General features: G+C 48.1%; 1 protein-coding gene across 4 annotated transcripts in view; it reads left to right on the forward strand.

The window, feature by feature from the left end:
• The window catches only part of SLC7A1 (solute carrier family 7 member 1), a 76923-nt gene that overhangs the window by 3998 nt on the left and 45913 nt on the right, over positions 1–27012 (forward strand). The window contains exons 1-2 of one of the 4 annotated variants that reach the window (XM_039254580.1): positions 730–2659; positions 2916–2987. The exons of 1 other annotated variant lie outside the window; for it this stretch is intronic. The gene's annotated coding sequence lies outside the window, so the exon portion shown is untranslated. Of the gene's footprint in view, positions 1–479; positions 682–729; positions 2660–2915; positions 2988–27012 lie in introns of those variants that run through there. 2 more of the 4 variants (XM_039254574.1, XM_039254590.1) reach the window with 2 other exon arrangements.

Here is a 27012-nt window from a genome sequence, read left to right on the forward strand (position 1 = left end):
GCTTTGCTACTCTGTGTGCGGCTCCCAGAAAGGCATTTATTTAGGCTTTGCTACCTCTGTAGACCCACTCCATCCATAGACTGGGGAAGCCTTCCCTCTCGGCCTCACCAAACCACAAATTCCCATAGTGTTCTTTGGAAGAGGAAAGGTCCCAAATCAATCCATTTAGATTTCTAACAAGGAGTGAGTTCTTTCTATTACCTGTCTACTGTTCTGATTATGGGAGCCAGAAATCAAGCTCAGGGAAGCCTTCAACGGCTGCTGCCAGGTGGACTTTTCTGGAGGTAGAAGGAGTGTCCCTTAGTTGGGCCGTGTGTATTTCTGTGTCCTCCCTTCCTTTCTCCTGAGTGGATAGTCAGCTTTTCCTTCCTGGAGGCATAGAGGGAATGGGCGGTTGTGTTTCCTTAACATCACATATTTCTGCTATTATAGTGCTTTCTCCAGAATATTTGTTCACGTACGTTCTTGACTGCGAGCACAAGCAAATATTTTCCCATGTGTTTAGGCATGGGTCCTGTGCTCTGTGTTCTCCATGCATAGCGACCTCTGCACTGCGGAGACCATGCAGCGCTGACTCTGGCCTCAGGGGAGTAGCCTCTGCTCTGCAGGCCCCTCTGAGCTCCCTATGGGGCCACGCACTGCAGGGTCAGAGGATATGCCACCGGCCCCGTCCTGCGGAAGGTGCTGCATCCCGGAGTGGGGTCTACTTACAGGATAAGTGCCTTTTCTGTTGTATTTTTCACATTTAAGGTCTTTTTCATTTTGTTTGCATAATAATCGGCTTCTAGTGCTAACCTTAAGGGATTGAGAGGATTTAAGTGAGGTAATCTGTGTTATATGTACTTGACACAGCTTCTGGTACACACCAAGTGCTTCAAATAAATGGTTAACTGTTGTACTGGAAGAAAGCTCAGTTCTTTGATTTAGGTGTGGAGAAAAAGAGTTCTTATAACCAGTTTGTTTTGCTCTCCCACTTTGCCAAGGGATTATACTATAGTCCCTTTCCCTTGGAATCGTGTCCGTATTGCGGGGCTTGGATATAGTGCCAAGGTTTTGGGGGGACATGGAGCTTTTGAGGCATCTGCTGACCCAGGCCTAGGATCTATGCATGTGACCTTAGTTCCTGTATCCGTCCTTGTCCCTTTAGGAAGACTTACAGTTGAGGTCATGGAGGGCATTCTGTGGCTTTTTGCTACAATGGGGAAGGGAGATGTGGGGGGAGGAACCACAGTCTCTGAGACTGTGTTGGCTCTGACTGCCCCGCTGACCTTGTAGCCATAAACCCTTTGGGGACCAGGTCCTGCTCTGGGCATGTTGGAGGTCAGGTTCCTTTAGATCTCGGATCCGTGTACTCTGGGTTTAGCCACTGCTTGTCCCTCTGGAAAGCAGAGCTCACAGCCTCATTCTTTGGGCTCGCCAGTGTGTGTGTGTGTCTGTGTTTGCTGGGGTTCTCTGCCCTCATCATAGTCATCCTGACCTCCACATATTTCGTCCAAATTACCCGGAAGTCTTTGAGTTTAGAAACCATAGCCAAACAGTTAGAGCCATCTCTGTTTTCCACCTTATTTCATCTCCTCCTCCAGGTGGCCACGTAAGACCCCCTAAGTGCCTTGGGGTGGAGGTGGTGGACGCTTGGCAGTGGCAGCAGTGGGAAGGGAAGGGCACACACCCGCTCTTACCCGCTCTTACTATTGCTTCATCACAGTGTTGTAACTGCTGTCTTCCTATCTTAAGGTCGGCTTGTCTTCCTATCTTAAGGTCAGCTTGGAGATGTTCTTTTCTTCTCTATCTTTTTATCTGTCTACCAAGTACTATTAGCCAGAGTCTATTACATCAAATAGGAAGGAAGGGAGAGGCCCAGGGCAGCGTAAGATCAAGAATCACAAGCGCTTATTGAGCGCTCACTGCGTACTTGGCATTTTATGTCTTCATGGAATCCTCACAGAACCTTCACGAAATCAAGCCCAGTGAGGTTGACTACTATTTTGAGTGATGGGAAACGGAAGCCCTGAGAAGTGATGCAAGTTGCCCACAGGCATGTACTTGGGCAGTAAGTGGCAGAGCGAGGATTTGAACCCTAGGGGGCTGGCTCGGAGTCCTGACCATCGGTGTGCCTTAGGGCTATGGGTGGCAACCTGTACGGGCCCCGGCCTCTCCTGGCACTGCGTTCTGGCATGCACATGCAGTAGGCACTGCCAGGCCTGAGACTTCAGCCCCGGCACTTGCAGCCGCTCAGCCCCATGCGCCCCTTGTTTCTGAGTGAGCCCCAGAGCTGCGGAGCCTGCCGTGCCACTGGACAGCACCCTGCTTTTTGTCCACTGCCGCTGGCCTGGAACACAGTGCCCTCCTCCCTCCATGCCCACAGTGGGCCCTGTGTTCCTGGCACAGCTGGAGCCCTGGTGCCCTGGACGGCTGTGCAGGGAGGTGGCCAGACGCAGAGCTGGCGTGGCTGTCGGACATTGGTGGGGCCGCAGTCTTCCTGGGTCACAGTTTGGCATCCTCGTCACTGGACCAGAACTGGATAGGGGACTTGCTGCCCAGGCCATGGGAGAGCCCTGTTTTACTCCTGCACATCCAGCCGTCTTGGCTCGAGGAGAGGCGTCCTGTGGGAACCAGGGACTGCGCGTGGGACAGAGTCAGCTGCCTTCCGGGGACCCAGGTCTTAACTCTGTTGATTCATCTGCTGAGGCTGGCTGTCCCAGCCAGGGTAGCGGCCAGGTCCATGAAGCTGGCAGGTGGACCGAGGGGAGCTTTCCAGCCCCCTCCTGTCTTTCTCCATTTCTCCTGTGTTCTTCCCACCTTGTCTGTATAACATTTCAAACTAGAAAGTTGCAGTAGTACAAGGAACTTCTGTGTACCCTTTTCTTGAATTAACCCATCGTTTAACTTTTGTTCCTTCTATTCTTTCTATTTAGGTATCTGTGGCTCCAACTCCGTCGATCTGTCTGCACACACCTATGTGCGTTTTCTTCCTGAATGATTTGAGAGTAAGCTGAAGACATCATGCGCTTTTACTTACCCTGCATACTTCAGTGTATGTTTCCTAACAATAAGGATGTTATTCTGAGTCAGGAAATTGAACATTGATATACATTGTTATCTAGTCCACAGTCCGTATTCAACTTTCACTTATCCAAATGATGCCCTTTATAGCCATCTATCTCTCTCTCTTTCTAATTAATACATAGATACATAAAAATATATGTAACTTTTGTGTGGGGAGGAGGGGATCTTTCAAAGGAACTGTGGTCTAAATTTCTATCTTATAATCCTCTTTTTAAAAAATGTTTATTTTTGAGAGAGAGAGTGGGCATGTGGGACAGTCCTGGGGTGGGGGTGGGGGAACAGAGGATCCTAAGCAGGGTCTGTGCTGACAGCAAAGGGCCTGATGTGGGGCTCAAACTCACCAACCATCAGATCATGACCTGAGCTAAAGTCTGACCCTTAGTCATCTGAGCCACACAGCACTCCTATCTCCTAAGGCTCTTTAAGAAAAAATGTTTCTCAGTGGTAGAAAGCTCACTGTGAAAAATTTGGAAACTAGAGAAATATAAGAGACTGGGAAAACAAAAACCATTTGTCATTCCAGCACAGGGGCTTAGTGCCAGGCTAGGTTAGGGGCTTGCAGAAAGGTGGGTAGAAGACTTCTGCTCAGGGAGATCTGGTCACCCAGGCCTGTACGCCAGACACCCAGGGCGGGACCCCATGGCAGGAGCGGCCCTGTCCGGAGCTGGGCAGAGTGGAGGAGTCTTTCCTGCTTCTGCCCGCCTCTTGGGTGGTTGGCCACCTGAGCAGCTGAACTGAACTACCTCGAATAGGGGAGGGTGGAGACCATTCGTATATACCCAGAACGTGTTCAAGGCTTGAAAACAAGTGTTGCAGGCCCTCTCTTGTCCAATATGCACTTCTGACTTCCTACACTTGGCAGAAGGGGAGGGTGGGCATGGGGCCTTGCTCCAGAGAAATGGCACTGGCCGCTTGGCAAACATCCTGTGGTTATTTAATGTGGTTGTTAGGCTTGCCTGTTGTTGAACCTGTTGGGCCCCTACCAGTGGGCCAATGGAGAAATCAGAGGCCAAATTTTTCTTCTTCTTTTTAAGTTTACTTCAGAGAGAGTATGTGAACAGGGGAGAGGGGCAGAGGGAGACAGAGAGAGAGAGAATCTTAAGCAGGCTCTGTGCTCAGCGCAGAGCCTGATGCAGAGCTTGATCTCATGACCCTGGCATCATGACCTGAGTCAAAATCAAGAGTTGGACACTCAGCCCACTGAGCCACGCAGGCGTCCAGAGGCAAAATTCTACACTGTGAATTTTGCTCTTAGTGACTGAGCCATCCTCAAGTTCCTGGGGGAAAGTTTCAAAACTTCCATATGAAGTGTGGATCTGGTGCCTGCATTTCATTTATCCAGGCCACCCTGTTAGTCATCACCAGCAGTAACTGAAAGGGGTCACTTTTTCCTGGCCGAGAAGGGGACTTTTCTGAGTAAATCTGGCAGCTGGAACGGTTTTGTTCCAAGAAGCTGCAATTGCTTTGTCCACGGCACCTCATCCTTTGTACCTCAGTTTCCCTGAGCTATAAACCTACATGATGTGTGAACAAGGGCTTCTGAAGGGCGTGATCAAAAGCTCAAGTATTTTTCCATGTGTTTATTTTTTCTTCTCCTGCACCAGACCCTCTCCTTGAAGGAGCTGGCCTTGAGAGTGATAGGGTGGGCAGCCGCCCAAACTGTGGACACCCCGCTGAGGCCACGGAACTCCTAACCTGGATGGGCCAGGACCTGGAGGGCTGCTCTTCAAAGGAGCCCTTTGAAGTGCAAACATTTCCTTTCCTGAAAAGAAGGGAAATTGAAATGAAAACGTATTGTTCTGTGCAGACAATGTTCTCTTGGATCAAAGAGGGAGTGAGGCTTATAAAGGGAGATTCACAAATGAGACCTTCATGTGGTGCATGGTGAAGAAGGTGTCACTGTGTTGACGTCCACTGCCTGGGGTCTGTGAGTTGGTAAGGTTGTATTTTTCTCCCCTATCTGAGGTCCTCAATCTAGGTTTTACCTGCTATATTTGACTATGTCTCTTGTGTGTAGTTTTGTCTTGTAAGCATTTAGAAATGTCTTTTGGTAATTTATGACACCATCCAGAATACAGTATTATGTAGCCAATGAAAATGGTATTTTCTTTTTTTTTTTTTAATTAATTTATTTTGAGAGAGAGAGTATGTGAGCGAGCAGTGCAAGTGGGGGAGAGGTAGAGAGAAAGGGAGACAGAATCTCAAGCAGGCTCTGCACTGTCAGTGCAATTCATGAACCATGAGATCATGACCTGAGCTGAAATCAAGAGATGGATGCTTAACCAACTGAGCGGTCTAGGCATCCCAAAAATGGTATTTTCTTTTTCTTTAATGTATGTTTATTTCTGAGACAGAGAGAGAGAGCAAATGAGCGAGAGAGCACATGCGCACGTGCACACATAGGGGAGGAGCAGAGAGAGAGAGAGGGAGACACAGATTGTGAAGCAAGCTCCAGGCTCTGAGCTGTCAGCACAGAGCCCAACGCAGGGCTTGAACTCATGGATTGCAAGATCATGACCTGAGCTGAAGTCAGACACTTAACTGAGTAAGCCACCCAGGCACCCCCAAAAATGGTATTTTCAAAGAATATTTGATGTAATAGGAAAAACTTTAGTGTTGAAAGTGAAAGTAAAGTCTGGATGCAATTTTCTGTGTTCAGTGTTATCTTATCTGAGATGTATGTATTTGCACAGAAAGAAAACACTATTAAAATTGGACTTTGGGTTTGTTCACTCCTCTGTATGTGCACCTAAAATGGTGCTCCACAAATATTTGTTAAACAAATATTTTCATAATTAGTAAAACAGTAGTATTTTTAAAGGAGGAATGTCATTGGGCTAAATAGTAACATTTTGGCAGGTGGAAAGAACAATAAACTATTTTAAATTCTGTTGTGCTTTTGCCCTGGTGTCTCCGTGTAGGGTTTATTTTGTTTCTTTTTTTGGTACAAATATGTACCACATTTTGTACTTCAGTACCAATCAAGCTGTGAATGAGCAACTTTGACATCTCTCGTTTTGGAATAATCCTATCCCGTTGGAATTCGAGTATCAGAACATTACATTTTTCCTGGGTTGTCTGTTAGGCACATTCACAGATGGGGTGAAATTACAACCTCCTTTTCCCTACTCTGTAGCCGATGTACCATCGGAGTGACCTGTCCCGTCCTGGTGAGAATTTTTGCCGGATTTGTCCAGGATGTCTTATCTTTGAGCGTCAATCCTACCAAGAGACACTGGCTAAACAGTGTCCTGATTTCTAATTTATAAGTTCTTTAACAACACAGCATCTCATTCTTACCTGCAAGGTAGGTTAGCTTTGAAAATGGCCCTGATTTCGTGATTTTTTTTTTGCAGGGAGGATGAATGTTAACAGCTGCCCATACCTCTCCCTGGTGAGATCATTTCGTTCTTATCAGAAGGACACAGGCATTTAGTTTTCAGAGCTGTGTTGGCTCTGTGTTGGCCTTTCCACCTGCCCTCCACGCAGGGTTCTGGAAACCTAGCCTTTGAGAAGGCTCTCTGGAGGCCGGGTTTGGGATAGGGCTGGTCTTGCGCACACAGTGGTTCTCCTGAGGGTGGAGGCTTTCAGACTCCTGTCTGCAGTCCACAATAAGGCATCAGTGTACACTGATCAAGTACACGCACAGGCGCGTGCATGTCTGTAGATTTAAGTGAAAGTTTTTGTGAAATCGCACCCATTCTTGTACCTGCGGTGCACTCCGATAATTTTTATTTTCTCTTACATGGAAAAAATGCTGGTGGCGACTTGCAGTTTACAAACCCTGTTAGGCCTGGGCATGGGACCCTGCGAACCCCCCCGTCACTCCACCTTGATGTCCTGAATTTCATGTTCACTGGGCTGGGGCCTGGGAGTAATTCTCTGTCCAGACTGGTTTGGACAAAGGCAGCCAGAGGGTAGAGGTTTCCTTTTGTGGTGATGTGGGAGTTTCTAACTGAAGTGGACATTCTTGTTTGTGATTATTCCCAAGAAGGTGAATGGGGACACAGGGCCAGACCTGTATGAATTCCGGTGTCGTTTCCTGCTGATGCAAACTAGATGGCTCTTTCCTTCGCTGACCTCACAAGCTGGTGGTTTTGAAGGTGGGCCTTTCAAGCTGTGTGTAAATTTTGAGAGATGGCTCAGACGTTTGTTAGTTTGAGCACTTTGAAAAGACTTTTTTTTTTTTTTTTGAGCTTACCGTATTCATTATGACATGAGGAAGAACCTGTCTGAACAATGAACCTTTTGGAGTTAAGAATTTATGGGAAGAAGAGGGAGAAAAGATACTCTAATAGAAATATTAATTTTTGGACTCTCAAGCCTGATGGATTAAAATTGAGCAGTGTATTGGAAATACAATATTAGCAATAGCAATCATACCATTGAATAGTTTTCCTTGAAAAGTTAGAATGGGTTTTACATAAACGTAAATCTTACCTGAGAGTCATTTGCATTTTTTTTTTTTTTTGCTTAGAAAGTAAATATTTTTAAGAACAAGTCCGTGTGTATAATTCTTAAAACAATTGTAAATCAAGGGACTTGATTTTACGAACAAGAGAATAGTAAAGGAACAGAAGCCAGAACAAGATAAGTTGCCTGCTTTGTTGAAACATTGTACAAATATCTGTCCTTGTGTCTTGTAAACTTCTTTTATTTATTATTCTCCTCCATAAAAATAAATTTATTGTAAGAATCCAGAGCGCTTAGTTTACAGTCTTTTAAAATTTCATCTGTAAGATACAAATATTACCACCACCACTTGATACTATTTGAGAAGAATCGTCATGAACCTGATTTTATGATCTCATATACGTTAATAGTATGGAAAATAGGGGGTAGTCTATGGTTGCTATTGCATAACACATCCATAAAGCTAGAACCTCAAATTTGTAGGAGCTAGTTTTGTTTTAAAAAAATACTTTTGTTGGAAGACCTTTTTTTCCTTCTAGAGGTCAATCTTGGGTGATAATTAGGCAAGAACATTGGTTAATTCTTTGAGTAATCTGAACTGGGAAGAAAGTCTTACTAGTCTCAGAATTGGGTACAATCAGAATTTTGTAAAGTTATCAGGTCTAGTTTGTGGCAGGATTCTCTCGGTTCTCTGTCTGCTGGGTCAAGGCAAGGGGATTACCATCCTAGATTTCTTGGGGGACTCTGAATGGGGGCAGAGACCGGGGAGGAGAACACACCCCGCACACAGTGCCAGTACTTCCTTGTTGCTCCCAGCTGCCTGCTGACTGTTTTGCCTTGAGGATCTGTAAGGGAGTCCTTGCTGAATCCCCCCGGAGAGCCTTTGAGCTGGTGGGACATTTGGAGCCTCTTAAGGGCTTAGGGGTGTTGGCACCCCCGCAGGGGTCTCTTTCCAGCTAGGTATGCGGCTGCGCACAGGAAGGAAATGCCATTTGCCCTGGGCAGACCGTGGGAGCAGGGATAGAGGGACAGAAGCGCCCCTCCATCCCGGTGCTTTGTGGGGGAAGCAGCACTGCCCTGAATTCAAATGAGCGATGGTTCAGAAGTTGTGGCTTCTCCCCTTCTCCCTACAGTTGTTCTTGCTGCTAGACAGTAGCCGCTCCTAAGCTAGCGGGGCCGCGCGCCCACCTGTTGTGTGTATGGGCATGGATCTAGGCTCCTTTAAAATTCCACGGCCTGAAGCCATGGCCCTGCTAGGCCTAGGCTTCACAGAAGGCCTGTGCCTACAAATGAGGTTGTACACTGATAAAATAGAAATCTAAACCTCGCGATGAGACTAACCATGTAATATTTTCTTTTTCTGGAAATTGTATTGTGTGTATTGGATGGGTTTTGCGATATGCCTCTTTGTTATTACTGTCTCTCCTCCGTCACTATCTAGGAAGCATGGAGGTAGGTACACACATAGGGATTGGGCAGATGTAATAGGGCAGGCATTAAAGACCGAGAAAAGGAACACATCTCAGTGCCCATGTAAGTGAAATAATTTGCATAATGTAATAGTGCCTTTCATAGTCTAAAGTCAAATTTAGGTGTCCTTTAACCACCTAGTCCAGTACATGCACAGAGATCCTCCCCTGGGGAATCTCTCTGAAGAGAAGATCTGATTCAGCAGGGCCAGGGTGGGTGTTTTATCCGGCTCCTGGGAGCTCTTAGACTAGCAGGCATCTCTAAAACTGCTGGAACCTGGAATGCATCAAGGAGACCTCCAGCTCCCCAGGACAGGGCCTGGGCACATTCGTCTTCCCCCAGGACAGGGCCCGGGCACATTCGTCTGCGTGGCTTCAGAGCCTGGAGCGGTCCCTGGTGTTGAGTAGATGCTTAGAAGATTCCTTTTCAAGAACTGAAGCACTTGTCACCGAGCCGTGTGCTTCAGTGCCCTCGGGATGGGAGGGGTGCGGGGGGGGGGGGGGACCCGCTGGTGTACTCAGGTCTGCCTAACTGGTTATCTGTTGATAGCTGATTGCGGATAGGAAGTGGTAACTGCCTACCGCGGTGGGGCTCCTAACCAGGGGACGGGTGGTAGCTGCGGCCCTGGGAGCAGGAAAGGAAGGGCACAACATGAAAGGAGATGCAAGAACTAAGTAACCAGTGTAGTTTAGGATGCTTCTGCAGAGTGGCCATTAACCTGACCCTCTGTAGTTCTGTGCCTCAGTTTCCCCATTTGAAAGATGGGGAAAGTAACAGTCTCCATGTCATAGGCTGTGTTGAGGATCAAATAGAGTGAGTTTAGAACGTCGCCCAATATTCAATGTATGTGAGCTGTGTATTTTATGTCAGGGTTGGTATATAAAGGGTTAAGCTTCAGTATGTGTGGGAGGTTCCTGTCAAGTGAAAAATCCAGTTCCAGAGGTTGCACATACATGTGTTACTTTGCTGGTAGAGGAGTAGGTGTAAATTAACACGCAAAAGTGATTCCTCCAGAAGGCTGGGGAGTGGTGCAGATGGGCTCAGGAGAGGTTGCTACTTGTTTTCTCTTAGTCAGGAAATTCTTAATGCAAGAGATGAATGTCAGGCACTTTCTAATTAAGGGATGGGGGGAGACGTGCCAAGGGACGGGCCACGGCGGTGCCAGAGCGGCTGCAGGAGGCAAGGCCCCATGTTCCCCTGCTCGGAAGACCTTAAACCAGGATGCCACTTAGCAAAGGAGAACATGTGTCTGGGTGGACGCTCAGATGTTTAAGCCCCCTTGGAGTTCCTTGTGTTTGGTTCTGGGCAGTTGTAGGGATGTATGGCTGAAGGTGAAAGGGGTGCCTGTCCATGGATCCCATCCGCCTTTGGCATCCCAGAGGTGCTGGCATGGCCAAGGGGGGAGACTTGCCTTTGAATAGTTGGGTAAGAACTTCGAGTTAGAAGCTGTGTGCCTAGTACATGTATTTGCATTGGGACATTTAAAGGAAGAAAGAAAGAGAAGCAGAACAGTTTCCCAAAGGCTTTGATATGGTCCTCTTTCCCCATGTCACACTGCAGATGGGGAGAGAATGTCCAGAAGTCCTCCAAAATGTGTTGATCTAAATGGTATTCTTGCACCTTTCCACAGAGATACAAGAGGTGGGGGTGGTGGGTAGGCGTGACGAAGAAGCAACAGGAATTGAATGGTATTAAATTCGGGGCGCCTGGGTGGCTTAGTCGGTTAAGCGTCCGACTTTCGCTTCGGTCATGACCTCGCGGTTCATGGGTTCGAGCCCCGCGTCGGGCTCTGTGCTGACTGCCAGCTCAGAGCCTGGAGCCTGTTTCAGTCTGTGACTCCCTCTCTCTCTGACCCTCCCCTGCTCACACTGTCTCTCTCTCTCTCCTAGAAATAAATAAAACATTAAAAAAAAAAAAGTGATGAATGGTATTAAATTCAGTGAGGGTGAGTTTTATTGTTGCTGTGTTGCCTGGTTCATTAATTCATATGCTCGTTAGAAAGCTTTCTGTCAAATAGTATATAAAAGCATCATTTACATTTTTCCCCCCTAAACTTGGGACTTGTGATCCCTTCTGTAAAAACTTGTGAACCAAGGCCAGACCTTGTTGGGGGGTCCGGGAATAGCGGTGGTGACGGTGGGGTCAGGGTGTGGAGGGAACTGGCCGATGCCCTGTACTCCATGCCCTCTGTGGCTTCTGCATTTTGCCTTCTGCATGTATTGGCTTTATGAAATCCCGTGATGGCATTGTTTCCCTGGGAAAATCAACTTTAATTTATGGCATCTCATACAGGGATGTAGAGGGTGGTGTATAATCACCGCTTTTACACTCTTCTTCAGCCTTTGGAAACCTGCACATTGCTTATTTGTCTCATTTGGATGAGCAACAAATCACACGGGGGAAACTTCGCAGTTGGGCCTGCGATAATCACCCGGCTTTGTAGCACTCATTGCCTTGGCAGAGATAGGTCTTTATAGTTCAGCAAAGTGGCCAGGTAAGGAAATTAAGACATGTTGTAAGGTGTAAAAATGCCTCGTAAAGGAGAAGGCTGTGTATGCCATCCAGTGCACGTTCTCTCCGTGCACGTCTGTGTACTGTCCGAATGCGACAAGGGGTAACCTGTAGGAAAGGGGGTGTTTTCCTGAATGTGCAAGGACGTCAGATGTGGTCGAGGGAAAGCATGGGCTCTAAACATCGCTTGATGAAAGGACAGGTGGTTAGTGCCTAGAGTCCTTTGTCCTTTGCTGCCTAGCCACAAGGTCTCTTGGGGACTTACCGCATCTTCCTATCCAAGTGCCCTGGGGCTTGCTCTCCCCCCCGCCCCCCGCAATTAGACAATTCTACAGCCCCCGCTGTAGAAGTCTAGAGACCTCCCTGCCACTGGCCTGGCCATAGACTAACGTGATCCTGGGCACAACTGAGCACTCAGGGCCACATTTTCTGCTCTCGGATTCAGAAGAGATTGGATTAGGAGACTCTCTTTGGGGTTTCCAGCCCTAAGCAGGAAGTTAGTGACAGTCCGTGATCACAGAGCTACTAGAGAGCTCCATGCGGCTTGGGTGTCCATAGTAGGTGTGGAGTGGGAATAGCAGTCATGTGATGCGATAGGAAACAGAAGGCCTGGTGTTAGGTTGGTGCCAAGGTGTTGACTTAAGAAGTGTCACCTTGTCTGTATTAGTCCAGAAATGATGAACCGGACGACCACTACAGCCAGGGAGCGCAATGGCTCCTGTAAAAGAAAAAAAAACAACAAAGTGCTTGGTAACTGTCTGGTAACCAGTATCCCCACGGTCCACCAGACTCTCCCCCCGTCCCTCTTGGGGGCCCTCCAGAAGAGCCCATGCTGGTTGGAGTCATGTGTTCCCTAGGTGCATCTTTGGAAAGAGTGAGGAGTCTTGAACCAGGTGTCTCGAGGTCCCATACAACACTTGTGGATGTTTACCCTTGGCAAGGGCAGGCACTTCCCCGTGGGGGCCGCCGCTGGTGTCCTGTCAGCACCGGCAGCAGTGTCCTGTCGTGCAGGGCGTCTCCCTCCTGTGGACGTTCTGGAATGTCGGGATGGGTCACGAGCAGCCCAGGCCCAAACTATATTGCCAGGGAGGAAGCTTGAGAGACCTGATTCTTCCAAGGACTAAGCCAGCCATACACATCAGAATATATACAGCCCCCGTCAAAGGAAGCAGAAAGCAACCTCCCCTGGGCTAAGCCCCCAGCGTGAGTTTAGGATGAGCCCGTCAGCAGCGGCAGCAGGGCCCCTCTGAGGCTCTGCGCTGCCGTCTCCGAGAGTGGTCTTCTGCACGAAGCGGTGTTCGTGGAAAACCCTTCGCAGCGTTCTTGCTGCTGCTCTCCCCCACCTCCTCTGAGAGACGTATTTCTCCTTCGTGGAATGAAGAAAAAAGTCTGAAAGAGAAGGGACAGGTTCTTGCCTGCTTCCTGGTATCACATGCAGAGAAAAGGGCACCCGTGACTCTTTTTAATGCTGCTTTTGACAGGCCGTGACAGGGAGCCAGCATGGGGGGTATCGGAGGGTCACCGCTTTTCAGGCATTGGTGGATCTTCAGGGAGCGCAGAGCACCTGCCGTCCAGGGAGAAAGAGCAGTGGAGAGCGGATGGTCTCGGACTCACAATTCTGTCTGCTCCAGAGCAGGTTTCCTTTGTGGCTGCTCCTTGGCCTTCGCCACTTCCTGAGGCAGAGTAGCCTGGGGACAGACGGCGGGACATTGGGCACCTTTCACAGGCTTCAACTTCAAGGACCACCCCACCCCCCACCCCCCACCTTCTAGAGGGCATTCTACCCAGGGTCCTTTAGATTTGCCTTAGTGGACGTGATCTGGCTGATGATAGAGCTTTCTGATTTAGACATGCAGATGTGTGTGTATAAAAATAACACACCGGTGTATTGAACAGCACACTCAGCTGTGCCACTAAGTTCATACAAGGTTCAAAGGAGGACAAAGGATGGCAAATAGTCAAATTTGCAAAAACAAGGTCTCACTTGTACAGCCTAAGTTCAGAAGTCTTAAATGTCTGCTCTCTGGACAGAAATCTGATGACAGTTGTATTACAGAAGAGGGAAAATTTTTAAAGGCTTTGCTTTTGTTTGAGAATGGAAAAATATCTGTAGGAAGGTTACTGGAAGATTTGGGACTGCCCGGAGTGGCAATGCCAGGAAAAGGAGGTGTGACCAGAGTTTGAAGCTCCTTCAGGCCCTGGCTAGGTGAGCCCACAGATTTATCAACCGTTTCTGGAAGTCAGAGGATGTCCCTTGTCAGGACTTTCAAATGTCTGAGAATAAACACAAAGCAAATAGTGCTTGGGCCTCCTGGGTAGCTCAGGCTGCTAAGTGTCCCAATTCTTGATCTCAGCTCAGGTCTTGATCTCAGGGTCGTGAGTTTGAGCCCCACATTGGGCTCCATGCTGGGTGCGAGGTCTACTTAAAAAAGTAAATTAAAAAAAATATTCTTTAGGGGCTCCCGGGTGGCTCAGTTGGTTGAGCGTCTGACTTCTGCTCAGGTCATGATCTCCCGGCCTGTGAGTTCGAGCCCTGCGTCAGGCTCTGTGCTGCTTTGGATCTTCTGTTCCCCTCTCTCTCTGGTCGTCCCCTGCTCTTGCTTGTGCGCTCACTCACTCTCTCTCTCTCTCTCTCTCTCAAAAATAAATAAATAAAAAATTATTCTTTAATAAAAAATATTTTTAGAAAAGCAGTGCTTTTTTCAGCTGGTAACAGAACAGAACCAGAGGTAGTAGAGGCAGAAAAGGGGAGTGGGCTCAAGAAGAATGTCTTTATTGATAGTTGGATGGAGCCAGGGATGTTTGGGGTTTATCACCGATCTTTTGCAGATGCCATCACGGGACGTGCCTGCTCACAAAGCTCCTTTGTGAGCTTCTCCAAAGACAGGACTCTTGGCCAGAGCTCGCCAAGTTTGACTGAGATGTTATTTCTCATATTCTCGGTTCTCCAAATCTGGGCTGCCTGGCACGTCAGAGAGGAACAGGACAGACCTTGTGCCTGGGGGCCCATCCGAGTTGTCTTCCTCACATTCTGTGGTCCTGGTAAAGTGAGTTGCAGCCCCAAGATGGACACAGTCCCCTCTTGGAACCAAACTCCAATCTGTTGGATCCCACATTCTTTCCAGGGAGCCCTCCTCTACCTGGCCCTCCCTAACCTGGGAGCGCAGAGGGCCACACCCACGCAGGCTCTGCTGCCCTGCTGTTTGTGCCTGGTCCTCACTTCTTCGGCTGCTCCGTGGCCTCCACACCTGCTCCCACCCCTGGTGAGGTATGTGTAGCTGCCTCATGCATTTGGCTCCGACTATGGGAGCCCATTGAGAGAGGTGCCCTGCTCTGGCTGACCCTGACCCAGTTGGGTGGCCGTATGGAGTTCGAGCTGGAGTCCAGCCAGCTCACTGGCCAGAGCGCGGAGAAGGCCCGGGATGCCATCAGAAGTGGTCTGCCCTGGAGGGAGGGTGGCCTCAGAAGAGACACAGGGAAAGGGGGCCTTTAGCCCCGTCTGACTGTCAAGTTCACTGTACCTTTAACCAAAGCAGACCTGATTTAAAAAAAAAAAAAAAAAAAAAAGAAACTACATTATGTATGGAATTTTATTCGAATTCTAGAATTGACCTGTGTTTCACTGTTAATAGTTTGTAAAGTTTCATACTGGCATTTAAATTTAGGTCATTGATTCAGAAGATCAGCAGGGGACATAATGCCTGGAGCGGTTTGGATCCCAGACAGACCTGGGCTTCGGCTTTTGCTCCAGCGCCGACTGGGCCCAGGGACCTGCGCCAAGCCTCCTGCTTGTCCTCCAGGCGGATGGCAGCCCGCGGGGCGACCGAGAGCCCAGGGGCAGCCGCCCAGCGCTCTCCGCTCGCGGCTGCGCACCCAGCAGGCAGGCAGTGGATGTTCATTCCCTGTGTAGACCGCTCCTCATTTTTCTGTTTACCTTCTAATGGTGGTAGAGATGGTGCGTTTGTTGTGCAGAAAGACCACAGCGCGCTCCCCTAACGAGCTTCCTCCACAGACGAGCAGGTAGGCGGCCTGAGTCCGGGCTCCCTTCCAACGGGGACACCGTGCTGCTCCACAGGTGGTATTCTTGGTGTGCCTTTGGAAAGTAGGGAGAATTCGGGACCCCGAGAAACACGTCAGTTGCAGTACTTCCCAGCCATGAGAAAACTGGTCAGTCTTACCTATCCGAGACAGTTGGAAATTCTTTCCACGTGCAGAATATGGAGCGTTTCCTGCCTCTGCCGGGCTCAGGAGTCCGTGCCCTCACTCACGGGCGCAGTAGGCAACGTTGGGCGGTCATGTTTGGTGAAGATGGAGAGTAGAAAGTACATCTTCAGCTCTGCCTGGGGAGTCCTGGGGTCCTTGCCTGGGGGTTGCAAGGCAGTGGCCGATGGCCGGAGCTGGCACCAATGTCCTCCACGTCAGGACAGAGATCTATTTGGCCCAAATTTGAAAAGATTAGTACTGAGAACATAGACTCCATTTGGCATTTAAGCCTTTCAGGTGCTGGTACAAAAAAACCTTTGGTTTCATTTGTACATAAACTCGCTTCGAGCCTAAGTCCTTTAACTCTGTCGTAAAGTAACCTGAAGAGGCAGAGGCATAGTGTTTGTTTTATGCCAGGAGTTAGCATATCCATAAGCTGAGTACAGCTTTTACTTTGTCCAGGCATGGTTTGTTTGTAAATTCTAAATTTGGGGCCTTTTAGCAGAATGGAAAGTTCCACAGTAGCAAAGCAAATAAAGCGTCCTTTTTAAAAATTCAAAATGTACTGGGGATTTATCCCAAGTTAGGAGCAGTATACAGTACTCTTTATGAAAATATATGTTCTTTTTTTTTGGAAGTTTATTGTTTTGGTAAGGCGACCTGGGATTTCTTCCAGCACAGATCAAGGGAAATTGGTGCAGGGTTGAAAATACTTTTATGTTTAAATAAGAAAATTGTGTTGGTTTTAGATGTTTGTTTGATTAAGCACTCCCGTAACTAAAGAACAGTTACAACGGTTACACAAAGGGCCTAGGAAAAAAATGCGTTCTGAACTAGATTCACTTCAGTTTGGGAGATGGTGGCCTTTCTCCTCGGCTTTATTTATGTGAATCTTATCGTGTGCTTCATCTTGTGGAGGGGCGGGTGTTTTTTGGTTTTTAAATTTAATATTTATTATTGAGACAGAGAGAGAGAGAGAATGAGTGGGAGAGAGGCAGAAAGACAGGGAGAGACCGAATCTGAAGCAGGCTCCAGACTCTGAGCTGTCAGCACAGAGTCGACGCGGGGCTTGAACTCACGAGCTGTGAGATCATGACCTGAGCCGAAGTCGGACGCTCCACCCCGACTGAGCCGCCCAGGCGCCCCCGGGTGTTTTTGTTCATTTGTTTGGTTTAGGCCCAGCACAGACACTTGTGATTCCTACTACAGATAATCCTCAGCTGACAAACTGAAGAGATTAGCTAGCTACTGTGGTGACTCTGCCATGAAAGGGTAAGATTTACCCTAGACTTGCATTTTCAATAATCACATAAGATTTCCAAATTTAGAACAGACTTTTTGAGAAGTATAGAGTCCATTCATTCATTCATTCATTCATTCAGCAAATATCGTTTGAGTGCCTATAGGTGCTAACACCGAGTTACCCGAGTGCTTGCCCTTCTGGGGTGTAATTTCTTGGGGTTCTCTGCAGATGCCGTGAGGATGCAAGCAGTTGGCTCAGAATCCTGCTTTTTTAATGACGAAGCTAACTAGAGTGAATGCCATGTTCTTACCACCTGCTTTCATCTGAAAACTAAGCTCTTACTACTATAGTAAAACTGCTTTTAGTTGCCTCTTTTTTTTTAATCAGATGCTGTGGTCTGTCGTCAGTGCTCACACCCTATTGTCTCTCTGAAATATTTACTATGCTTGGTCCTTCTTTTTTCCTGCAGAATCTCTCCCTTTCTGGGTCCGTTGCAGCAGACTCGCTGCCAGCACAGTACGTGGGTCCCCCTCTCTGTAGGACTGTGGAAGAACTTTGCAGCGAGGTAGTCTGGAAATCAGGGCTGATGGCCCTGGGCCAGAGGGTGAGGAGTTCAGGCCTGAGCCGTCAGCACCAGGCTAGGGTTACTGGATTTAGCAAGTGAAAATACTGGATGCCCAGTTAAATTCGAATGATAGATAAGCACTGGATCCTTTTTTAGTATAACTTTTTTTTAACCACACAAAGTATTTGTTTGGCATATTTGGGACACGATTGTGATACATTTGGGACATACTTATACGAAAGCATTAGTCTCTATTCGCATGCAATTCAGATTTAACTGGATGCCCTGTATTTGATCTGGTAATTCTGCCAAGCTGGCGTGCAGACCCTCCTCCGTGTGGTGGCTCCTGGCACCTTCGAAGGGGTGGGTATGGCCGGCTCAGGGACACATGGAGCCAGACTCCTTCCTTCTAGAGAGGCTGCCTGCTTGTGGGCTCTTTGTGCAAATGCTCTTTTCCTACTCATTGCCGTGGCGCCTCCTTACCTGCTGCGGGCACCTTGTCGCACACCCCACAGGTAACCTTGGCGCTGGGAGCCGGTGCCCGCCTGGCCTCTGGCCATCTGGCGTCCTTCCCAGTGACATTTCACTTTGACCTTTCCTTTGAAGAAGGGTTTTGAAGCAACATTGTACACGTAAAGGTCAACAAAGAAGAGTGGATGAGATGCCGACAGAATGTGAGTTAAAAGGCAGGAAGTGAGACTGCTTGATATAACCAGGTTGGAGGGGATGAGCAAAAAAAAAATGCCCCTGAAATAATTCTTTAATCATTTGTCTTTAGAGATGTAAAGTGGGACATGGAAAACAAACATGTCCATTCAATGTATACACAGTTTGGCAAAACAAATAACTGGGCTTTGTGAGTGTCCAGACCTCCTGGAAGGAGGAAAAGCGGCCCCTCGACTGGGCATTCTTTCCTGCCCAAGTTCAGACGGGAAGGGATCAGAGGAGCCGCCCCTGGGGTAGAGCAGGTAGAGCAAAGCATTTTATTTTTCTCAATGAAAGCAAAACCTTTCACATTTGGTCCAAGAGCCAAACCGATGAAAAGGTCTCTGGCTGGGGTGATGTCCAGGGGAGTGACACGTGGCCCCTACCACGTGACTCCACTTTTAAAGGGGCACTCACAGAGTACTTCCTGACACTGAATGACACCCTGAGACCTAGAAGGGCCATGGTCACAGCCGGCCCCCAACGCACACGCCACAGAGGACATCGGTCGTGGTGCTACAGAAACCAGGATACGGAAGTATTTTAAAATAAAAATTAGTGGCTGAAACCTCAGTTGTTGTTAATCATATTGTTTATATAAAGAAAATTCATGCTTTTTTAAAATAGTTTTAAGCCAGTTTAAATATTTCCAAGCAATAGCCCACAAGTCTTTTAGCATCTGAATTAGGGTAGATAGAAATAAATCAGACAGTCACCTTATCTTTGTGTTTTAATCTATATATTTGAATAGTGCTTTGTCAATCACCAAATACCTTCATTATAATAAATGCACAGTTATTTTGAGTACTTAATCTCCACATCACTTCACGAGTTGGCTAAAATGAGATCTCTTTTGAATTAGGAACTAATAATAATAGCAAAGATAGAGCACTTACTGTGTGCTAGGTCCTCTTCTGTGCATTGCTCATATTGATTTGTTTGAATGTCCTTCAGACTCTGAAGTAGCTATTATTACTATTCTCTTCATCTCGCATAGGGGAAAAAGGAAGCTCATGGAAGTTAAGTTACTTGCCTACCATACTTTGAATCCAGTTTTATCTGAGATTTTCGTTTCTATCTTGCCTCTCTCTTCCTTGATTTTTCACAGTAGGGGAAAGGCAGCAATGGGGTGAGGCGTAGGCGAGGTAAGTAGTATCCTTATCCCAGTTTTCAGATGATAAGACTGAAACAGAGAAGTCAAGTGACTTGCCCAAGGTCACACAGCTAGGGCCCGGCAGGTCTTCTGATTCCTCAGATCAGTGAGCAGATATCAGATAGGGCATAGGAAAATGATTTTCCACTCAGTGTGACTTCAAGACAGTAATGTAGCTGAACCGGACTTGCCAGGCCTCCCCCGCAAGGTGCACAGAGTCCTGGCATTCTCTTCCAAGCCCGGTTTATGGGCAGAGAACGTTCAGAAGAGGGACCACTGCTCACAACAGCCATTTCATTTTATACATAGAGGCATTGTGAATGCACCTGCCTAGGGATTCACTCTCAGGTTGGAGGTACCATCACCTGCCTAGGGATTCACTCTCAGGTTGGAGGTACCAGATATTTTCACTTGTTGGCTGGTCCAGGGAATGTGGTTGTGGACATGAGGCTGTAAGGGAGCTTCATGATGTCAGAAAACTTGCCGACCCTGGTCCTGACCTCCTCTTTCTTGTAACCTGATTTGTGTAACGTGACTGGGCTGGCTGTGGACAGACTGGAGGGTGGCTTTGCTGTGTTCCCTGGGTGGGCAGGGATGGGGGGTGCGGGGAGAGGGGCTTGCTGGCCAGCCCCAGAGGTAGGTTCAGGCAAGGGCCTGGCCGAGTGGAGAAGGTGAGCCTTCTCATATCACATCAACCACTTGGAGCTCTGATAAGTTCCACAGACTCTCTTTGATTCTCCCTTTTCTCATTTATAACATGAGGATTGATTGTCAATCATCTATGTATGTGAAACACCGAGCACAGTGTCTGCGACATACCAGCTGCTCACATTTTATTAAATTAAGTTGAAGGCTTTAAATAATGCAGCATGCTGTTAGAACAGAATCTCTCTGGGCATTTTTGAGATCATGCTAGGTCTTGGACAGCTCAGGACCAGCTCGCTTTGGAGGAGGAGGGTGACGACTCAGGTGGGTCCATGACTCGGTCCAGCTGTGCGGTTCTAGAATAGAGGCATTGTGCTTGGAGTAGGCCTGGAGGCCCACATTCCTGAGGTGGCAGGGGCAGCTGCGGACTTCCAAGAGTTCACAGCCCCTAAGGCTGGAGTCGCCAGGACCCCTGCAGGGAACAGATGGCCATCTCAAGCTGGGTAATTGGCGGTGAGTGTAGTAAAGCAACTGTTTACAAAGGCAAGGCCAGGGTTAGGGGCGATCTGACTGGCTTAGTGGCCTGGGGCTGTGAGGGGGCCCTGAGTGGCCCAGCACCCAGTGTTGGAGGGCCTGAAGGGGGTTTGGTGACCACAGCTGGCTGTTGGGGGTTGGAGGTACAGCAGGGATCTTCCATCACAGAGCCTCCCTCTAGCCCCAGAGGGCTCAGGATGCACACAGCTGGGCTCAGAGCGGGTAGCGGAGGAAGGTGGGAGTGGCCCTGGGGCAGACAGAAGAGGTGATTCAGGCATTGGAGGACAACGGCCATCTAGGTGAGCCGTGCGTCCTCACCTTTTAGTTTGCTTTAGACAAGGCTCAGTTCTTTAAATCAGTTGAAATGATTCGACAGAGGCCCATTTTGAAAGGCTTTACACTGATGGCTTCTTTGGTAAAATTCCTTCAGTTACTTAGACTCCTGAAGACCTGCACGCACGTGCTTCTAAGTCATTCAGTGTGTTTGGATTGGGGTTGCCTCCTTGGGAAAATAAAGGTATAGGCTCGATCAGGGCTTAGAAAACTGGTCTCTCAAGGCAGGTAGCAAATATGTTAGGCTTTTTGGGCCAGATGTGGTATTTTGAATAATAATCTTTGCCTTCCTCTTCTTCTTCCTCCTCCTTAGAGAGAGAGAGGATAGACTTACCAGTGAAAACCACTTTTAACTTGTGATTGATACAAAAGTGGGCCAAGTGCCACAGTTTGCCATGTCATGGATTTGGGGCTCTGTTTCCCTAAGTGCAGTGTGTGTGTGCACCCTGTGTGCAATTTTAGGGAGTGCACAAACATTTTTACATTAATAGTATGTTAAATGGCAGCATATATTAGAGAAAATAGAGACCTGCTGTGTGTAGAGCTCACTACCCATACGACTGTGGCCATCAGGGGCCCTGCAGGAAACAGATGGTACTTTCATTGGGTAATGGAGCTGAGTTTAATGTTTGAGTTCAGATCATTTTTGGTAGTATTCCATTTGGGAGCCATACAAAGCTTTCTACAAAAAATAATGATTTATAAAGAGGTGGATTCCTTTAATGAACAATATTATAAATAACAATACGCATGCTACAAAGATGCAGCAGAAACTTAGAAAGGAGGCGTGAGAGTAGACTGGGTTGGATGTATTAGATGGTGTTGTGACTCTTTCCCAGCACTGGCATTTCTTGATGGTTTCTTACTTGGGAACCATTTTACACAGATGAAAATGTTTTCGAGAAGGGCCTCAAGAAGAACTCGTGTAAGTTTATGGAGAAAACAAGAGGAGAGAGCAATTTTTAAATGGAGCCCCAACTGATGCATGGCACGGCAGGTGTGTCTGGTGCCCCGCCCGCCTTGCCCCCCCTTCTCCGGGCGAGAATGGTTTCCTGGGTGGGAGCCCTTTGGAGTCGTAAATCACTCCCTGCGCATCGGGCTTCCCCGACTGTGTTCCTGTGTAGAGTTGCAGCGACCCAGCCAGCTATTTAGCCCCAGGAAAACAAATTAAGTCTATCAAAGTACAGAACTTCAGAGGCCGAGGCTTGCAAGTGCTTGCTTAATTCCCTCTGGTAATCACTGGGCTGGCGCAGGCAGGCTCCTCTTTCCTGAACGTGAGCCGCCCTCCTGGCCACATGCAAGGCTCATTTGTCTTCATAGGCTTCCTCAGAGCTGCCGTAGGGTCGGGGACACGTCAGTGGGAGGATGGGGCGGGCCGACAGCTGCCTGCAGGGCATTGTGTACCCAGGGCTTGTAAATGCCCAGAAGAGTAGGGTGAACTCACCTGTCAGCTGTGCCTGGGCAGACAGAGGGTACCACCCAGCCTCATGGGCATTCCAAACACTCAGTGCAGGAAGTATCCTGAACTTTCTTTCCCGTCCATTTTTCCTTCCAGCTTCCCGAGTTGGGCATGTCGTTTCCCTGCCTCCCTGGTGATTTATCTGTCCTGGTAGCACACCTTGATGATCTTCGGAAATTCTTTGCTAGTACTAAGAGACCTTATTAATCTTGTTACTTCCTGATGATCTTTTACTTCTGATTACCTATTAAAGCCTTCCCATTTTCTAGAGATCCTGGGCCACATGTGCCCAGAGAGCCATTTCCTGTCCCCTGTATCTTGTTTGAGCTAAAAGCTTTCAGTATGTTATTTAAACCAACCAGTGCTGCACCTTCCTCAGCTTTACTATTCTGTGCCCTGTCACAATGCCCTCTCTATGCTGTGTGTTAAACCTGGAGCCTGTGCTTGCAGCGGAACAGAACACGAGAAGCCCCAGTGCTGGCAGGGAGGGTGTATTAAATAGGAGTCCATGTCACACTGGGGAGGCGCTCCAAGCAAATTGACTGTTACTTATAATAAACGGCTTGTGCAAGGAGATGGGGCTCCTCTGACAACTGCATCCAGAGCTCTAATTATTGATTTCTGGGTGGAGGTGGGAGAAGTTTGACTTGAAGCAGAATGAAAGTGCATGGGCGACAGGCTGGTGTTGCATGGAACTTGTGGAGAAGTCCTGGAATCTGCCCAGGTGCTGGTAACAGAAAGTCGTGCTGCGGCCTCTGGAGGATTGGGCTCTTCTCAGCTTTTATTATTTTTTAACGGCTTTATGGAATATAATAGAATACTATAAAGTTAATCCATTTAAGGTATAAATTCCATGGTTTTGATTATTTCCACAGAGTTAAGCAGCCATTAGCACAATTATAGGACATTTTATTCACCTCTAAAAGGAAACCCGTAGGCAGTAGCAGTCAGTCCCCGTCCCTCCCTGGTTTCTTCCATTTAGCGTGGTGTCTTCAGGGTCCGTCCACGTGGTGGCTGGTATCAGTGCTTCACTCCTTCCTCGGGCTGCATAGTATTCCACGTGTGAGTATTCTGCGTTTTATTTATTCGTCACTTGATGGACATCTTCTCAGTCCCGCTGCTGTGAACATTTGTGTACACATTTATCTTGGTTATATACGCAGGGGTGAGTTGCCAGGTCATATGGTAAGTATATTCAGTTTTTTGATGTCTTTACTTAGTTTTTAAAAAAATTATGAGTATTTTTTTATCGTACATTTCAGTGGCATTAGGTACATTCACAGTGTTGTGCAGCCATCACCACATTCCCCCTCGTAGGTGTTTAGGAAACAATCAACGCCATCTCTTGGCCCCTGGAAGAGAAGTAACTTTAACTTTGATTTGGCAGAGGGTGGGAGACAGGTTAGTAAAAAGCCTAGTCACTGTTACTTCCTTTTGAGAGCTAGAAGGGTGAAGGGCCCTTGGCTCAAAACTGCAGGGTCTGTCTCTGCATGGATGCTGCTGCTTTAAAAAATGTTGGTGAAGACGGCGGCGGGGAAGACGGGGGTAACTTGAAGAGGCTGCCCAAGAACTGGGAGCAGGGGCCAGAGAGGGGGCTACCGCCTGACACCATCCTTCCCAGGCACCTCTCCAGGGCACCCAGTGTGAGTACAAGAGGCTTATTTTCCTAGTGGATCAACAGGTGTACCTGGACCCTGGCAGGTGGCCTCAGGGAGTCCTGAATGTAAGGGATCATGAATTATATTCACTGAGTCTCAGGAGAGTGTGCCATTGTCGGGCCAAAATATATGCGTGTGTGTGTTTCGGGGGATCCATCATAGACCTAGAATTGATCTTGGAGCAGGTTTGCATAGGCCATGGGCCAGGAGAGCCCCAACCTTCCTTCTGCCTGTGCCCTGGCAGGCCCGCCCTCCGCTCTCTCGGGCCCCCCTTGTGCTTGTCCATGACCGCAGGTTGCACGTTGCTCAGCCCCGTGGGAGGAGTGCTGCCTTCTTCCCTCAGCCTTGCCAGGCCTTCACGTTGGCCGCTGCCTCCCCTGACCACTCCGTCCTGGGTCTGTTGCTCTGAAATTCCCCGGCGTCTCCTCTCTCTGCCGTCCATTTGGAGGGTACCCTGTAGGTTTTGTTTTGTATTCGTATGTTTCACCTCTTTTTTTTTTTTTTCCCCAATAATACGTCACTTGCTCGCTGGCAAAGACTGTTTTATTAGAGACACCAAAAGTCAGGGTAAGTGCCACAGCCTGCCCCCACAGCTTGTTAATGAGATGATTCTTCCAAAATATTGACAAACCATGTAATTAAGAGCCGATTATTCACACATCAAACAATTGTTCACTTGAACTGGAGAATTTCTTAAAATAGCAGCTCCCCCTGACTGCGTTTATCTATTTGTATAGCTCGTTAGCTATTTGGCAGAGAAGTTTCAAAATGTCAACTAGGAACCAGTGCATTTGAAGAAAGTATGAAATGAAGAGAAAGTATTTCTGAAATACACTTTTTCAGAGACCGTCTCTCCCACCAATCTGTTTACTTTAAAAACTGCTTGATACATTCATGTGCATAATCTGTTTATTATTGCTTTTAAACAATTCCATGAGCTTAACAGTAGTTTCCTCTTTGGAGATGTGAGGAAACTAAGATTCAGAATAATTTGCTCCAGCTCATTCACCTGGTCAGTGTTTGAGCAGAGATTCAAACCAAAGTCTGCCTCCTTGAGAACCTCTGCCTCATTCCTTTGCATGTCTCTGTTATTTGCAAAGTGGGAGGATCCTCCTGGTATCTGATTAAAGTTTTGCTTTAATGACATTATGGCCCATTGCCCTGCGGGACCTATTATAATCGCATGCAGAGTTTCAGTAGCATTAAACATCAATGGAGCATCCAAATGGGTTTAGAGTTGGATGCGCCAAGGTTTGAACTAAGGCTCCGCTTTATAACTACTGTACACAGCTGGCTTGCCCCAATGAAGTGGGTGCAACAGCTGCGTAGACTTCAAGGCCTGGGTTGAGTGTTTGATGAGGCACATACATACAGTGCCTTCCATGGGGGTGCCGGCACATATGTAGACGATTAATGTGAATGTTAGTGATTCTTCTTGTTGTTATTGCTTATGAGGGGTGTGGCTGGCTTTGATGCATCCGTATACCTCCTGACCCAGAGGCAGAATTCGGAGGTTGGTTGGTAAGAGCTGGGGAGGGGGAGGGGGAGAAGTGGCTGCTTGGAGAGTCACTGCTCCATGCCTGCCTTCAGGAGCCTGTGCTCTTCCTCCCTCCCTCCCTCTCCCCTCTCTTTCCTTCCCTGATCAGTGTTTCCTGTGATGGCCTGGGAGGATTTCTGTGTTAGATGTTGAGTTGGTCCCTTCCAACTCTTAGAACTTACGATCTCATTTTTCAAATGTTGGGTGTTAAAAAATAGAGGTTCACGGCTCCTTGGAGAGCAGAACATTGCTGGGAGAGGGAGAGACGGCCATCCGCAGAGGCTGAACACTGTCTCATGTCTGCTTTCTCGGAGCTACAGAGCAGACGTATCCTTCCCACTCAGGCACTGAAACCATGTGCTTTGCATAACAAGAGGACCTTTCCGCTGTCCTGGCCACTGCTGTTCTGAGCTTCTGCGCCTTTGTGACGTGGGGATGAGGTGTTCTCCCTGGGACACTTGTGAGCATGGTGGGGCTGAGCCCACTGGTTCCTTTCCCGCACAGGGGCCCTGCCTGGCCATCCCAGCTCTTCGAGGTTTGGCCTTCACCTTCCAAGCAGAATCATGCAGAGCGCAGGGTCTCCAGCCTTCTACAGGATATCAGTTCGCCCTCAGAAGTGGGAACTCAGATTAATAAGGGGAGCATGTCTTGGCCACAGTACAGTTTTAAATCATTTACTTTTTCCCGTTGTCTCCTTGCCTCTGAGTTATTCTCAAACCTGGTTTGGACACACTGGACGGTTCTCCAGGGATATGGTGACAAGGTTTTGCTCTCTTGCAAATATGCTCTTGTTTGCAGACATTGTAGTTTTTAAAATTTTAAATAGAATTCTTAAACCAGTTCACTTAAAAAAAAAATCTATGGAACACTGCAGTCTCCGGTTCCGCACAGGAAGGCAGGCTTTCTCCACCTTGGTGCTGCCGACTCTCTGCTGTGGGGGCCGTCTGGGCAGCAGTCCTGGCCTCTGAGCTCAGCTTCCGTCCCTCGGCTGTGGCCACTGGAAATGTGTCCAGGCACTGCCTGATGTCCCTGGGTGGGAGCAGAGTCACCCCTGGTTGAGAACTGCACCCCATGACCTTTGACTAGGCCCCCCCCTAGTTTCTCCTGTCCCCTCCTTCCCTTGGCGTCACCAGGAGATACAGGCCGATGAGGGAAGAGTGGCTTGCCCTGGCCTGTGGCAGCCCAGAGCAAAGAAGGAGTTTGTGGCCTTTTCCCAGAGGATTTTGGATCTCAGGGGAAGGTTGAAGCATCAAACGGTGAGCCCAGTGCCTGCAGTCACTGGTGCAGAATGGCTGGAATGATTTTAATTATTGAAGGATGGGGAGGTAGGATAAATGTCTCGCTGTTACTTCCCTGACCACATTTCCTTTAGATAAGTGTGTCATTTTTTTCCTCCCAGTAAGTTGTGTAGAACCACAAATGTCTGTGTAGAGTGTGTGGTCTTTCAAACAGCAGTTATGCTTAAATGCTATCGCTGTCTCAGGGAGTAGACAGAAAGTGGTGTAGGTCCCAAGTAC

The sequence above is a fragment of the Hyaena hyaena genome, unplaced genomic scaffold, assembly GCF_003009895.1.
Source record: "Hyaena hyaena isolate Hyena2069 unplaced genomic scaffold, ASM300989v1 scaffold_11, whole genome shotgun sequence".
NCBI classification, from domain to species: Eukaryota; Metazoa; Chordata; class Mammalia; order Carnivora; family Hyaenidae; genus Hyaena; species Hyaena hyaena.